We start from the raw sequence: 14,792 nt of genomic DNA on the forward strand, positions 1-14,792 counted from the left end.
CCAGCAGACAACACACGCAAAAACAAGTGTTTTGCCGTGTTAAAATTGTTTATTTACGAAAACGTGTTCTATGTGCACGAGACGAATTTGCGATCGCAATCGTAATAGACATCACTTAAATGTCATTTTAGTTGTCGTCTGGCAGGTCCCATCATGAATGTCATTTGAAAACCTGAATGTCATTTGGCGTAAATGCCATTTTAGCTGCCGTCTGACAGGGGTATTACATTGTGCAGCATATATTTTTCACCACAAAGGCCCTCAAAAAAAAGTCCGTGCGTCTACTTTCCCGCTAAATACCTCGGAGAACCAAATACCGCAACTTACGGAGGCAGCTCAGCGAATGATGATGCCGAAACGTATGTATAAACCAAAAAACGCAATCTGAGTTGTGAAATTAAGCAATGCTAGCGTAACGTTTGCATTGCCTAATGTCACAACTCAGACTGCGTTTTGTGAACGATCGCTTTTCTCTCGCCATCGAATCTATCAGTGTTCAGCACAAGAATATGTAGGAATGGCCACCAGCCATAAATACAGAGGGTACGTGCCGTGCTCCCAAGATTATTAGAGTTCGCTTATTCAAGTCACAGCAACGATTGAACACGAACTCAACCCGAACGCCTCCTAAGGCAGTGGTTCTCAAGCATGGATGTGTGGGGACCCTTGGGTACCTTGGGGACTCGCCAAAGTGATGGGGGACCTCATGCCAGCCGGGGAAGGGCAAACAAAAAGGGGGGGGGGGGGGGGGGGGGGGGCGTCTAAGGGCGAGGGCTTCGCGGAACCCAATTTAAGAACAACTGTCCTGATGCATTAATACAATAATCGAGCTCAAGTCGAATGGTCCCGTAGTGCTCCTGTCCAGTCAGTGAGCCGCCTTCGAGTGCTTACACTCTTCAGTGATATTTTAGGTTACGTCAGCATTGCGACCTCCACGACTATGGCAGCAAGATTCGCGAAGGAGAGGATTGAACGATATAGACCACTTCCCTGAAATTTAGTGGCGTCTGGCTCATTGGCGTTACGGGAAAGTATGTTTGAGTGACGTGTGCGTAACATTTGAACCCAACATATTGTTTTCTCGGCCCTGTAATGATGTTCAGTTGACCGCGGGGCTGTTCTCATGGTACGTTGCAGCGCTGTGTGCAGCTGAAGGCCCCTACGTACAGTTGCGATTGGGAGCGTTTGATTGAGATTGACTGCGTTGCGGCTGCGAGAAACTTGGAGATTCCCGCCTCTTATGCCGCGTGCCAAAATGATTGCTTGAATTGGATTCCGCGCTTTATACGATGCACGATGTGAAGGTGACTCACTTCGGTTTCTCGACGCAACGCGGTCAAACGCACTCAGACGCTCTCAAAGGCAACTGCGCGTAGGGGCCGTTAAGTTTTTCGTAGTTGTGTGTTCCTGAGAACATCGAGAAGGAACGCGGGCACGCGAATACGCGCGGGATGGTTTAGAGATGAGTTTATTCTTGGAGTGCGTTCGCGGGAACTTCATAATTTTTGGTTCTATTTACACCTTAAGTGCAAAGAGCGTTGCCAACCATACCTCTTCGGTGACCATAATCGTTGTTTTTATAACATATATCGAAGACAATTCTTTCTCGTTCCATGAAACATACGAAATAAAAAACAACGTTAGTGAATATGGAGCGTGCTGGTTAAGTTACGGTATTAGGTGTCGTCCATTTTTCGTACTCTATGTTATTCTCCTCCAACGCCGTAGAAAACAACGCATAACGATCGATTGAATATCGCGAGGTGACCGGCATATGTACGAACACAAACACGAAGCCACCATTGATAATAATACACGTTTTACCCCCTGTACTCAAGAGCGCTGCAAACCGGTTGTCAGAAGACAACTAAAACGATCAGTGGGATAACAGGCTCGGTTATAACCTCGGGGCTTGTTCTCGAAGCACAGGATGCACCACCACTGAGCCGATGCGAGCCGATGCGCGCCGATGGGTGCCGAAAAACACCCTCTCCCTTTCTCCATCTCCCTCGTCCCCCTCTCCAATCCATCCGTCTCATCATTTGTCAGCGAAAAGAAAGCAAAGTGAGGCGCCCAAAAACGTTGTCGCGCGCCCGCCGCTTGTTCGCCAATGGGACCTAAACGGCTCTCAAAACGCAAGAAAAAGTAAAGTTTTTCTTAAACTGCCAAAAACCGTCGCTTTAGCGCGCACAAACGGGGGTCAGCACGGGCGGTGGTGGTTGAGTGGTATAGTACGCGGCGCCCGAAGCTGTTAAAATTCCCCGGACACGACAGCAAGAGCAACAATGATCGTAAACGCGCACAAAGGAAGATGCCCCGAGCGGGTACGCCGGCTCCCTTCTCCCTGTCGTCAATTGTTTCCGTCCGAGCAATTAGCCTTTTTTGGGGGCCTCGTCCGCAAAAACGATTCTTTGGCCGATACATGCCGGCGAAGCTGTCCGCGCCTCGCCCGTGGCACGTCGGGGTGGGTGCTCGTGTACAGCTGTGGTTCGCGGGACACAAAGAAGCCGCCGCCGCCATCCTCAAGGGCTGAGTGGCCAAGGACCATCGAAGACGGTTTACCACAGACTCGCCGCGGTTGAAAGCTTTCTCCGCGTATGGTTTGGCTTTCAACAGGTCCTTCTGGAACGATGCTTTTAGTGCAGCTGCTTTTATGTTTAAGTTTGCTTGTTACTTCGTTTGTCTGTTTGTTTGTTTGGTTTGTGGTGCGTGTCCTTTCCTTTCCCCGCGTCTGAACTTGTAAAAATAATTTTCGTGGTGTTGCTGTTACTCGTGGAGCGGGGGGTGAGACGTGTCGTGAAGTTCGTGGTAATCGTTCATCAACAAGTGCTTCACAATCTGAAAGAGAGAGATGGTTTCTTGGGGGCGATTTAGAATCGTCCACTTGCGAAGACACTTTGTTGTCCGCTGCATGGCGACGGTCTGCGGAGATGCTCGTGTGTACGGAGGAGTCATGGTCAGTGTTCGCGCTCGGACGGGTCATCTCTGCGGTTTTTCTTGGCGGTCTGCGCGGTTGACCATTTTGGGAAGGCCGCGGCTGACCGCGAGTTTCCTGGTGGGCCTTTGACCACTCTCGGTTAAGTGAAGTGCTTCTGCCTTTTTTCGGACCTTGTCCGGTGCGTGCGATTTTGGGTGCCCGCGACAATGACCGCTCATTTCGGGGAAACGTATTAGAAAAAAATTAGGCTCGCGTGCGAAGTGTCAACAGACCAACAACGCTGTGTTCGTATCACTTGTCTCGGAGACACTTCTCACCTTATACGTTTACTTTGGTTCTTTTGTTTGTTGTGCCAAAAATATTGACAAGAGAATTAGGCAATTGAGTTACAACCCCTAAAAAAAAATGTCAGTTGCCTAATTTTTTTGTCAATATCTCAACACTGATTAATTCTATCAATTACGGTTCATTCACCTGCATGTTTTCCATTATTTCCTCTTCGGAGACCACGTACGATGATGAAAAGTGCCCGTGGTATACACATATATAATGAATCAATGTTTTACGAGACCGCCGAAAGCCAAAATAAGTGGCGAAGCCGCCAGGATTTGAACTCCGGGCTCCCCAATGTCCGGTCGGGTGTGCATTTCGTTTCTTATGCATTAATAAGACAGATAAGAAACGCCAAAAAGGCAAGGTGAAGTGGTGTATAGTTAGCACATCCGACCGGACATTGGGAGGACTAGCGTTCAAATCCTGGCATCCGCCGATGATTGTGGCCTTCGGCGGTTTCGTAAAACATTGATTCGTTCGATCGAGTATGCTTCATTAATCTGCGTATTTTAGGTTATACATATATAAAATTTTGTTTCGTAAATTACTGCTCACCCCAAAAGGCATGCACGGTTAGCTTCGAGCCATGCCCGTGTCAGTCACGTTTTATCTTATACTGTGGCCTCAAAGAGGGGAATTCGTGCACATTCTACAGCGCTTTCCTAGTCAGTGCCTCAGTAGCAGTCATAGGCACGTTACTGCTAAAAAGTAGCAGTATTACAGTTACAGTTACTCAAGGGAAAAAAGTAACCCTGTTACAGTTAGGGTCACAAAATTGAAAGAGTAACATGTTACAGCTACAGTTACTTCGCTAAAGTAACGCAGTTACTTCGTCGTTACTTTACAAAAGGAACATTCAAAAGAAACCTTTTTTAATATGCCTTTAAATTAACATAGATTTTTCATAAGACATCGTTTTGTTCCCGGTAGCGAATCTTGTTTTTTGCGAAACTAAGATCTTCTCAATAATCGAAATGATCATCTTTGGTTCTTTCTTTTTCAACTTTTGTCTTTGAATATCTGGATGAGCAAGATCACAATTTAAGACCGTATTGGGGTAAATCCACTATATGATAATAGGGTTCCGTGTTTTCGGAAAAATCCGAATAAGTCCAAAAAACACCCGCCGGTAAAATTTTAGTCAATTCGGATTTATCCGATAAACTCCGAATTTCAATGTGCCAGTCCTTCCCCCCCCCCCCCCCCCCCCCCAACCACACACACACTTACACAAGTATTTTACAATTAACGGTTTGATCAGCGCGTAGAGTCAACGGTCCTGGGAAAGTGCCACCATACTTCTCTTTCAAATTTCGGTCAAGACAACAGATCATTGTACTTTCAGGTCACGAAAAAAGGCACTGTTTATGTTTCCAGTTTAAGTCATACTATTTGTGCCTTCAAAAACAATAGTATTTGTTTTTGTAACAGTTAAAGCTATGGGCCATAGAAAGGGACAGTTCAAACTTCTCTATTACATACTTCATCACTCTACCTCGCGCGGCCGCGCTGTAGGTTGATGGAATCGTATGGAATGAAGTTCCCAGCGACTACCTCCAGGAGGTTTTTCGATTTTAAGGTATCGACATTTATTGAAGCAACACTTGTGTGCAGCTTTTGAGGACAAATTTTTACTTCCAGTATAGCAATGCACCAACGCCAAATCCAACTGAAGAAAATATTAATTCATACAATCGCTTTTCTTTTTTTTGTGTGTGTGTGTAGCATACGTTTACACTTGGATATTATTTATTTATTTTTAATAAGAAACACAACGAAATTAAACTCCGAATTTTGGAGATTTTGGAATCAAACAGAAATAAACTTTGATTTCGACAAATTTCGGCAAAAAATGAACTCCGAAAAACACCCTCCAAATTTGACAAAAAATAAACTCCGAAAACACGGAATCCTAATGATAGAGCATTCATAGTTTCTTCTTCGGCAAATTGACAGGCAACTTTAGTTTTTCAAAATTTTAAGCTAGCAGATACCTGCTGACGATCCATGAATAACTTTTAAATAAGCGCGTCCACCATAAGGTATACACGAATACAGGGATGGGCAAAATACATGCAAACATGTATCGAAATACAAATACAAATTACTTCGTCAAAAATGTATTTAATTAAAAATCTAATTACATTTCCAAAAAAGCATTTAAATACAAGATACAAATACAACCAAATGTATTTGGTCTCCTCCAAATACTTTTCCAAATACATTCCTCAAAATTTGCGTCAGCCACTTCAGGGCACCTGCAAGAGTTTCTGGGTATCTCATTTTAATTTTGCATCGCACACTCGGGAGTTAGTGTGCGAGGCTATAGTAACGTAATAGAAATATAATCCCAAAAAATGTAATCAGCTTGGACGTAATAGATGAAAAAAGTAGAGAGCTTTAAGCAGCTTTTTTTGTCGATTACATTTTGGTATAGGCCAACAAAGAACCGAGACGACCAAGACGCGCAGCACTAGCTAGAGAATTTTTTATTGTTGCAACTCACACCAGTTACGAAAATCTGGACGACCCGCGTATTTAGAATGTTCCAGGCAAAAATATGCATGGAAATCAGGCTGGAAAGTATCACAAGTTGTCACAGGCACTTATTTAGCCAGTCTGCCTGTGAACGTCGATTTCGTCACTATTCTTGCCCTGGACTAGCACGGTCGTAATCACAAAGTCACTAAACGCTTGTGCTTGATTGAGAGACACTGCATTCGGTGCAGAGCGTAGTTTTCTTCCTGCTCTGGACGGTGACAATAAATTTGAGGGATGTATTTTAGCCCAGAAAATTGTATTTAATTACAATTGTATTTGAAATACCCACGTTTTAGTATTTAAATACACACGTCAAATGCATTACCCAATTCGTAATTAAATACAAATGCGAAATACACAAAGTATTTGAAATACGTATTTCAAATACTTATATTTGAAATACTGCCCATCCCTGCACGAATACAATAGCACACGCTTAATCTCGGGCATATGCAATCATGGTGCGAGTTTGTAACCGGTCAGTTCTAATTTCGGATTTCTTTGATGGGGCGAATTGGGACGGAAGCTATAAAAATCGTGCAGATGTGATGTCAATAATTATATTAGTGGTAGCTTGCAATCAGGTTTGTAGATGTTTTCTCATCCCACTCCAATCCACTCGTCGGTCGAATCGTTTTCTACTGCGTGAGCACAATCTTTCATGAAACACGAAGCTTTTCTAGAAAACTTGGAGAGCAATGTTGCGGCAACATTCCTCCGTCAAACTCACTGAAGAGGGCAGAGGTGCAAGAGAAACACTGATCGAGGTGCAAACGGTCACCGCGTGTAGCATTCCAAACGAATGTTGCGATCTTTTCTCCGCCACTTCTTAACCAGATCTGACTTGTTTGCGACCGCTCGAAGAGCCCACGACTTGAATATATATAAATCAACTGATGCCAAGTGCCCCTGGTTTCGGCTAAGGGCGGCACACAAACAAGTTTTAGAGATGCCACAGCTTGTTACATCTGCGTTTTTGTTTCAGACGGCTTTTGCGGCAGTTTTTGCTGTGCCCTTCCCGAATCCCGGAGAAAAGCTCACCGGAGAAAAGCTCACCGGAGATAAGCTCACCGGAGAAAAGCTCACCGCAAAACCGGCGTATGGGGAGAAAAGCTCACCGATTTTTTTTCTTCTTTTTATGTTGAGGCTCTTGGGTCATGCGTAACATATATCAATTTATTATCATTAAAATTCCTCAGCTTTGCAAAAAATAAAATGTCCTTTCTGCATTACTTGTCAAGCTTGTTGGGTATATTGCTCCCCAATTAATAATTGCGGGCGAGTGTTTTCTGTGGCTAACTCTCTAGGCAACGAAAGCTTAACTGAAAACTTTATGACCTGGAAGAACAGAAAAAAGTTAGAAAACTTAATAATGTCTGCCTAAAACCTAAAAATCAAAACTCAATGCCGAAAATCCGAAAGTGCATGCGCAACAACGCGGTGCCTGAAATTCTCTTTGAAGCTTTTGTTAACCTTTGAAAACAGGATAAAACAGTCAGTAGGATATCCAGGCTTCTTTCTTCCACGAACATGCACGTTTTCTAGCCGTTCGTGTTGGTGTTTCCACTCCTTGCCTTTGTGGGATACTGCCCCTCTACGGTGAACTAGGGTGCCTCAATAGAGAGTTTTAGTAGATCGTTCCGATACCTCCGATAGCCCCGATAACGATACTTTGCATGCGCAAGGAAGGCGGTGGCGGAGTATCGGGATATCGTTATCGGAGTCATGGAAACGATCTACTAAAACTCTCTAATGTCCTTCTGTTTAGGGTGATGCCACCCTTTGTAGTACCACATGCCGACAGCACGCGCTCACGGGAAAAATACAAAGAAATCAACGAAAACAAAATGTCGCCATAGCACAGTCAGCGCCACAAGCGCGTGCAGGGACACGCTCTTTCACGCGCTTCTGAACAAAAAATAAAAATAAACGTGTGTGACAAAATGGCGAGATGCCACCACCCTAAAGGGGTATCCACACGAAGGAGAAATCCGCTCCTTTCCTCCGCGGATCGCGCATCACGTGAGACATACGTCATTCCTTTTTGACGCCTCGCGGCGCCGTTCTCCCGTTCTCCTCCGTGGCGGAGGCGCGGAGGATTCGTGCTGTCAGCTTGAAAGCTCCGCAGGTGCACGCGGCGGAGCCGGGGACGGAGTTTCCCGGGGTGTTGACGTCACGACATCCGTCTGCGGAGTTCTCCTTCGTGTGGATACCGCTTAAGCAGAGCGCACATGAAGGCACCCTACGGTGAACCACCCCATGACCTTTAGGCTGCACACTGTCACCGTTGTTACTCGTGATCTATACAAGAACTAGTATTCTCTAAGGTAGCGAATAGGGCGAGTTGGTAAACGTTATACATGATGAAAAGCGCTCACACGACGACGACGCAGTGAAGACGACAAACACGACAGGACGAAGCTGTTCTCGCAACTGAAGTTTTGCTAGTTAAATTAACAGAAAGAAAACAGCGTAGCCGACACTGATTACATCAACACCTACTTATCTATTAGGCTCTACGCAATATTTGGAGCTAAAACGGTTCACACACCGCTATTCATACTAGCTCGCAAGGAACAAACCTCTTTATTTGACACAGCTACCGACGGCGCACTGTCACTTGTCAATAAATTATTGTCTTTCTTACCGGTGAGCGATGTTCTGATTTTATACCCTTGCGGCTTCATTAATATACAAAATGGGTGATTACTTATTTCTGAGAATTCAGTAAATATACCCAATGAACTTCAAGGATATCAAAAAAGGGGACATATTTTTAATGAAGTGACGGACGCACAATCCGCTAAGTTAAAGAAAAAATCGGTGAGCTTTTCTCCGCATCCGCTCAAAGACCGGTGAGCTTCCCTCCGGTGAGCTTTTCTCCGGTGAGCTTATCTCCGGTGAGCTTTTCTCCGGTGAGCTTTTCTCCGCCGCCCGCCCTTCCCGTATCAGGACTTGGCACTCTCTCACAAGTTGCAAGACGATTTGGTGGTCGTGTTTGAAACATTTTTCAGCATAAATCTGAGCAGTAACTGTAACCACGTTACTCTTTACGGTTACTTTCGAAAAAAAAATAGTAATCCTGTTACAGTTACAAGTTATTTTCACTAAGCGGTAACGAGTTAGTTACAAGTTACTGAAAAAGTTTCTAGTTACCGCTAATGCGTTACTAATAACTAGTTCCTGTCCAAGATGGAACTTAACCCGAGACTGGGGTAGAAACAGAAACTTAAAAGTAGAAGGGACAGAGACAAGTGAAGAAGAGAACGTCTCAAACGCAGCTAAAAGATTTATTTAGTCCCACATCCTTATTTACTCACAACCACAAGGTCACCCAAACACTCAACACGCCACTTTCAAAGACACAACACACCAGAAAAAAAAAAAATCCAAAGACAACAATGCAAAGGGACGCCCCCTCAAGCAATACTACGAACAGGGGCAAACCATCCACGTGTGCGAAAAAAAAAAAAAAAAAAAAAAAAAAAAAAAAAAACTTTTTATTTTTCTCTTTTTCTCTGGGTGTCACTGACACTACACCCATGAACCAACAAGACCCAAAACTTGAGTACAAAGACCAACGATATCCGCGAACACAAAGAGAACTGCTAAGAATAGGGAGTTTTAGCGAGTCGTTTTTCAAGCACACGGTTCCGAAATCACGAACGGTGCAGCTGGTCCGTTCCGTGAAACCGTACCTCAAATTTGACATACTTTAGCGAATCGTGAAAGTGACGCAACCGTGTAAACGATGACGATGATTGGGCTTAACGGTGGCGCCATCTTCTAGTAAACATTTGAAACATTCTACAACGTGTAAATCCGTGGCGGCTCGTGTTTCCGGCGTACGACTGATGTAAACAAGACGGCCGACGTAACATTTGCCGGTCGGAATTTCAAGAACTGCGAAGCTAGATCGAGTAAAAAGTGTCTGAACGACCGTAAAGGTATGTGGTGTGTCTCCGTCATCTTCAACTTGAAGGATCGTTCACGTTGTGTGCCGTCGAACCAAATCATTTCGTCTGCTCGCGGTCGCCACGGCAGCTAGTCTGCCCGCAGATCGCAAAAATTTACTAGCATGCACAGTTTACAGCATTCACGATCGCTTACCATTGTGAGCAGTCCTCGAAATGATTTGGTTCAACCTCTCAAATGAAGCAGACGAACAGGACGGCCAATCGCCTCCCGCTGTCCTAAGCCTAACGCTCGGCTCGGTCGGCGAAGGCGGTCGCCGAACCGACCGCCATCTTTTTTTTTACCCGAGTCGTGAATGGTGCTGGCTGCGTTGCGGTGACGACTCCAGCGGCTGGAATGGGAGAAACGAACGAGAAGAGCCTCCCGACTCCCCGAACGACTCGCGCGCGCATGCGCAGTGGCGTCGCGGATACGTTCGAGGGCGAACCGTTCGTGTGGAAACGACCTGCTAAAACTCCCTAATATCTCCAAACCGGAACGACAACCAGAACAGACAGATACAGAAGGACTCACTCTAAAAAGCGCAAAACCACTTCACACTGAAAAAAAAAAAAAAAAAAAAAAAACTTGTTTACAGTTCTAAAAATGCTTTAGCATTGTTTCCCAACTGCAATGAAGCCTGACTTATACAATTACCGATTGATTTAATCCGAATGGTTTCCCTTACCAGTCTCTACTGTCATTCACTTCTTTATGTATTATTTCCGTCTCTGACCACAAAGCAGTGCAATTGTTACATTCATTTATGTGCTTAGCTATTTCAGAATTAGTAGCGTTAATCCTTACATTTCTCTTATGTTCTGTTAGTCTGTCATTAACACACCTCGAAGTTTGCCCTACATAAGCAAAGCCACACGCCATCGGAATTTCATACACTACACTGTTTCTGCACGAGATCGATTTTTCACGGTGACCTTTCCTGCACTCTTGCATTTCAGCTGCGAGTCAGGGGGCATTTTGTCCCCACAGTTTTCGAGAGTCTAAAAGATGAACTGTTGGTTACTCGTAAGCGCCGCACGAGTCGCTTTCACTTTCTTGCAAAGTAGTCCCAAATTGGGATTGGTTTTCAAGAGACAGCAAGCTGATGTGTATTTTAAGATAACTCATTGTGATTCACAATTAGTAATCTTATAATTCACAGCTGCTAGGGTTCAGGAGATCCAGAGGATGCTCGGGTAATTTTATAATATAAATGAATTTTAATTCAGTATTTATACGCAATCTGTGGAACAGGAGGAGAGGGGTATATGACTTGGTAAATCAGTATGTTTGAAAGACCAGGTAGACCTTTAGTTGAGTGGAGAAGAGAGTTTCTGGGCAGGGCAATAAAACCAGACCTCGTTGCATTGGCGTTGGCTAAACCATTGCTGAGCTGTGCATCTTTTTTGTTTGTTTGTTATAAATATTTCCAATGTTCTATTCCGTGCGCTTTTAAATTGCATTGAAATGAAATGTCTTGCGACTGACCAGCCCCTTAATAATTCTTAGAGTAGAGCACCTAATTTTTCGTCGCTGCTTATCATTTCATCTATCAATTTTGATAACATGAAGGGAAAACTTACCAAGGTCAGTTTAGCCGAAGCCAGGAGTTTCATCCCGGTTGGACGGACATTTTTCATAATTTTAATATATTTCGGTGCATTTTTTTAAATATAATAACGAAACATTGGATTTATGTGTATAGTTAGTTACCCATGGTAGTCCTGTTTGCACGGACAAAACAGTCGTTCCGATGGAAAGGTTAGAACTAAAGTTAATAAATAATTATATTCGTCTCTCTGTGTGCGTGTGTGTGCGTGCGCGCGTGTGTGTGTGCAGGCGTGCGTGCGTGCGTGCATGTGTGTGCAGGCGTGTGTTAGTGGTGCAAAAACTATCGATAGTCGCCAGAAACCTGACTATCGATAGTAAGGAAACTATCGATATAGTACTATAGATAGTCGACTATCGAAAAACTATCGATAGTATCGATATATAGTGAACTTATCGATAGTTTTGCATCACTATGTGTGTGTGTGTGCGTGCGTGCGTGTGTGTGTGTGTGCGCGCGTGCGTGCGTGCGTGTGTGTTTGTGTGTGTGTGTGTGTGTGTTTTCTTATAGCCCTCGTACGATTGGGTTTAAAGCTTGTGCTTCCGTAGCGTGAAAGACTGGTTGGATTAAATGTTTTGGGCACGAAGCATCTGGCGCTTTAAGAGCCTGAAATATGTTTCCCTCCACAAGTAAATAAAGAGTAGAAAAAAAAAAGCGCGAAATCATGGATACAAGTTTAAAATCTTCTTGTCGTTGACTTGGTCTAACACCGCGTGGTTGTATCTCTTCTCGGTGTCGCTGCTTTACAGCCTACTCTCTCAACGAGAGGACCTTTAAACACGTCGCAGATTTGTTTTTCTTGCGGCTTTGTGTCCACTCACATGAAAATGGGTTTATAAATAATAACCCAGAACCGGCGTCAGGTCAGCGTAAAAAAAAGAAAAAAGAAAGAAAGGCAAGCGCGAGGTTTATTCTGATAGGGCGTGATGCATTGCGGGCCCTTTTCACTTCGCGTTTCGAGTCGCTGCCCCGCATATCGTGCATATGCACGCAGCAGGCGCGGGCATTCGGAAGTGCCTTCCCTCTCTCATATCTCCCCCGAGGTCTACAACCATCATTCTCGGAAGTGCACTCTCCTCTCCGGGCTTTGACTGAGTAAACACTTCACCGTAAAAGCCGCGAGTGACTTTGTAAGATCGACAGCTATGAAGCGAGAAATTAGGCGGTCTGGCAATACGTTGGCATGCAAAGGTCCGATAAGTGACTCCTATCAGGTGCCGCACCTGGGGCAAAAAGAGTTCAATTCAGTTAACTTCTACGCCTGAATTCTATTATCTGTTTAAATCATGAAGTTTACTCAGAAATTCTTTAGAAACAGGAAAATTTGTAGTGGTCATCGGTCATTATTACGCATTTTTTCAGTCTGGCATACGTGTACTAAAACCACGCAGAAGTGATTTGGCTTATAATTCACTTACAATAATAAACAAAGTTACCAGATGCATGAAGCATGTTAGCGCTGAGATGTGCCGGGGCCACCGCGTTTTTCAAGTTGCTCTTTATGTGTATTTCTTATAGGCACAAGTATGTTGTGCTTGGTGTTTTTACTGGTCTTGTTCGTCGTGTGCACTTTGCTATTTTTCTGCCTAATAAAATTGGTTGACCATCTTACATTGAACATCTAAGTAAGTAAGTAAGTAAGTTTATTTCCCATCAACACTGATGGCGGAGGTCGAGAAAAAAAGCTGTAAAGTACAGCTTGACAAGGTCCTCGACCTCCTACATAGGCGAAATAGCAAGGGAACAGGAAAAAAAAAAAAGAACACATACAAAAAAGATATTCCATACCAAAACATGGTTCAAGGTGAAACAAGAGGACACTATACAAGCGCAAAATACGTACTAAGCAAACAAGGAATAAAAAAAAATATATATTAAAAAAGAAAACAATATTACATGAAAGATGAAGTCATTGCTAATTTACTTATCTAAGCTTATAAAATATTCTCTAAGTTGTTTTGGTGATATTCTATTCCATTCCAGTTCACTCTCTTCTAACTGGTTCGGCAATTTAGGCAACGTATATCGAACCATCTGGAAGCCGTAATTTGTTCTCCGAGCCACCATCTCCCAAAGACGTGCATCTTGTTTACCGTTTCAAAAATAAAAGATGAGGAGTCATAAATTTATTAAAGGGATCATGAAACTATTTTCCTACCTCTTCCTCCTTAGCTTTAATCCTCAACTCAAATGCGAATTGTGAAATTACATCCTCGTATTATTCTTCGGCACCGGTGTGGTGACTCCTAGCTTCCACCGTGCTTTTTATGCACACCATAGAACTTGTCATTCCCCAGTGACGATAAGTTCCGTCAGGGCACTCATTGGCCACGAACGCGAATCCGAATATTCGTCGACGGATTGATTGTTGACGAGCGCATACGTCCGAGCGACGCAGTTCTCGTGTCCAATGCGTGAGCTGGGCTCGGCTGACGTCAGGTTGGCACCGCTGACGCGCTTTGGGAACCGCGGATGTATCATAGTGAAAAGGCGGAGAGCTTTCGAAGGAAAGAAGGTACAGAATAGACCGCTATATTTTCAAATGTTCGTACCGAAAAGCTGGCTTTTGACTTTCTACCCTCTTTATTTTGGGCCAACTAAACGATATGCAATTAGTAAAGTCCCAATTTAAAATAGTTTATCCCATCCAAAAATTCGTTTCATGGCCCCTTTAAATAAAATAAAATATATATTTAAAAATGTTTTAATTACTGTCGCAAGCCGTGCAGTTCCAGTAAAACTCGTGACTGAGAAAGGAATTGTTACAAGTAACGCGTGACTCGTAGGCATCCACTGTCTAACGCACATGTAGGTCGAAGAGGAAGCTCCCAGAAGCCTCAGTATTGCAGTCGATATTTTGCTGACAGACGAAGTCGGCTGAATATTTGAGGCACCTAACCTTTTCCGAGTTCTTTAAAACAACTTTTATGGTGCCGCTCGCTTTGTTTGGATGCCATTATGTGGTGCGCATGAAGAGGACACGGGTAGAGCTGTTTATAATGAAAGAATTTGACCATATTTTCAACATGCCGACAGTATAGCGACCACGGCTGAGAGTCTGAAAACTGAAATGGTAACCTACGTGAAAATAAAACAGTGAGTGTGCAGGCGGGCTATACAGTTAATCATAATGTAACAGCTGGCACTTCTGTGCAGAAAAATTAGAACCAATTAAGAGCTGAGATTAAAACGTTCTCCTACTGTTGTCTTTTTTTTTTTACTTGAAAGTTTCCTCGTTTTTTCCCACCACAGTCTCAGGTGTCACATTATGAATAAATATTACATCCGCCATCTTGTGTTATTCAATTTTGAACCCCCTTTATGTAAGCCATCCCTTGAACGCGGTGACGTGCCACTGTACTGAAAGTGTTGTACACACAAGCGACTGCTCTAACTTTCTTATCTGCAAAAACCTCA

Source organism: Ixodes scapularis, unplaced genomic scaffold (genome assembly GCF_016920785.2).
Source record: "Ixodes scapularis isolate PalLabHiFi unplaced genomic scaffold, ASM1692078v2 PGA_scaffold0__279_contigs__length_252992795, whole genome shotgun sequence".
Classification (NCBI taxonomy): domain Eukaryota; kingdom Metazoa; phylum Arthropoda; class Arachnida; order Ixodida; family Ixodidae; genus Ixodes; species Ixodes scapularis.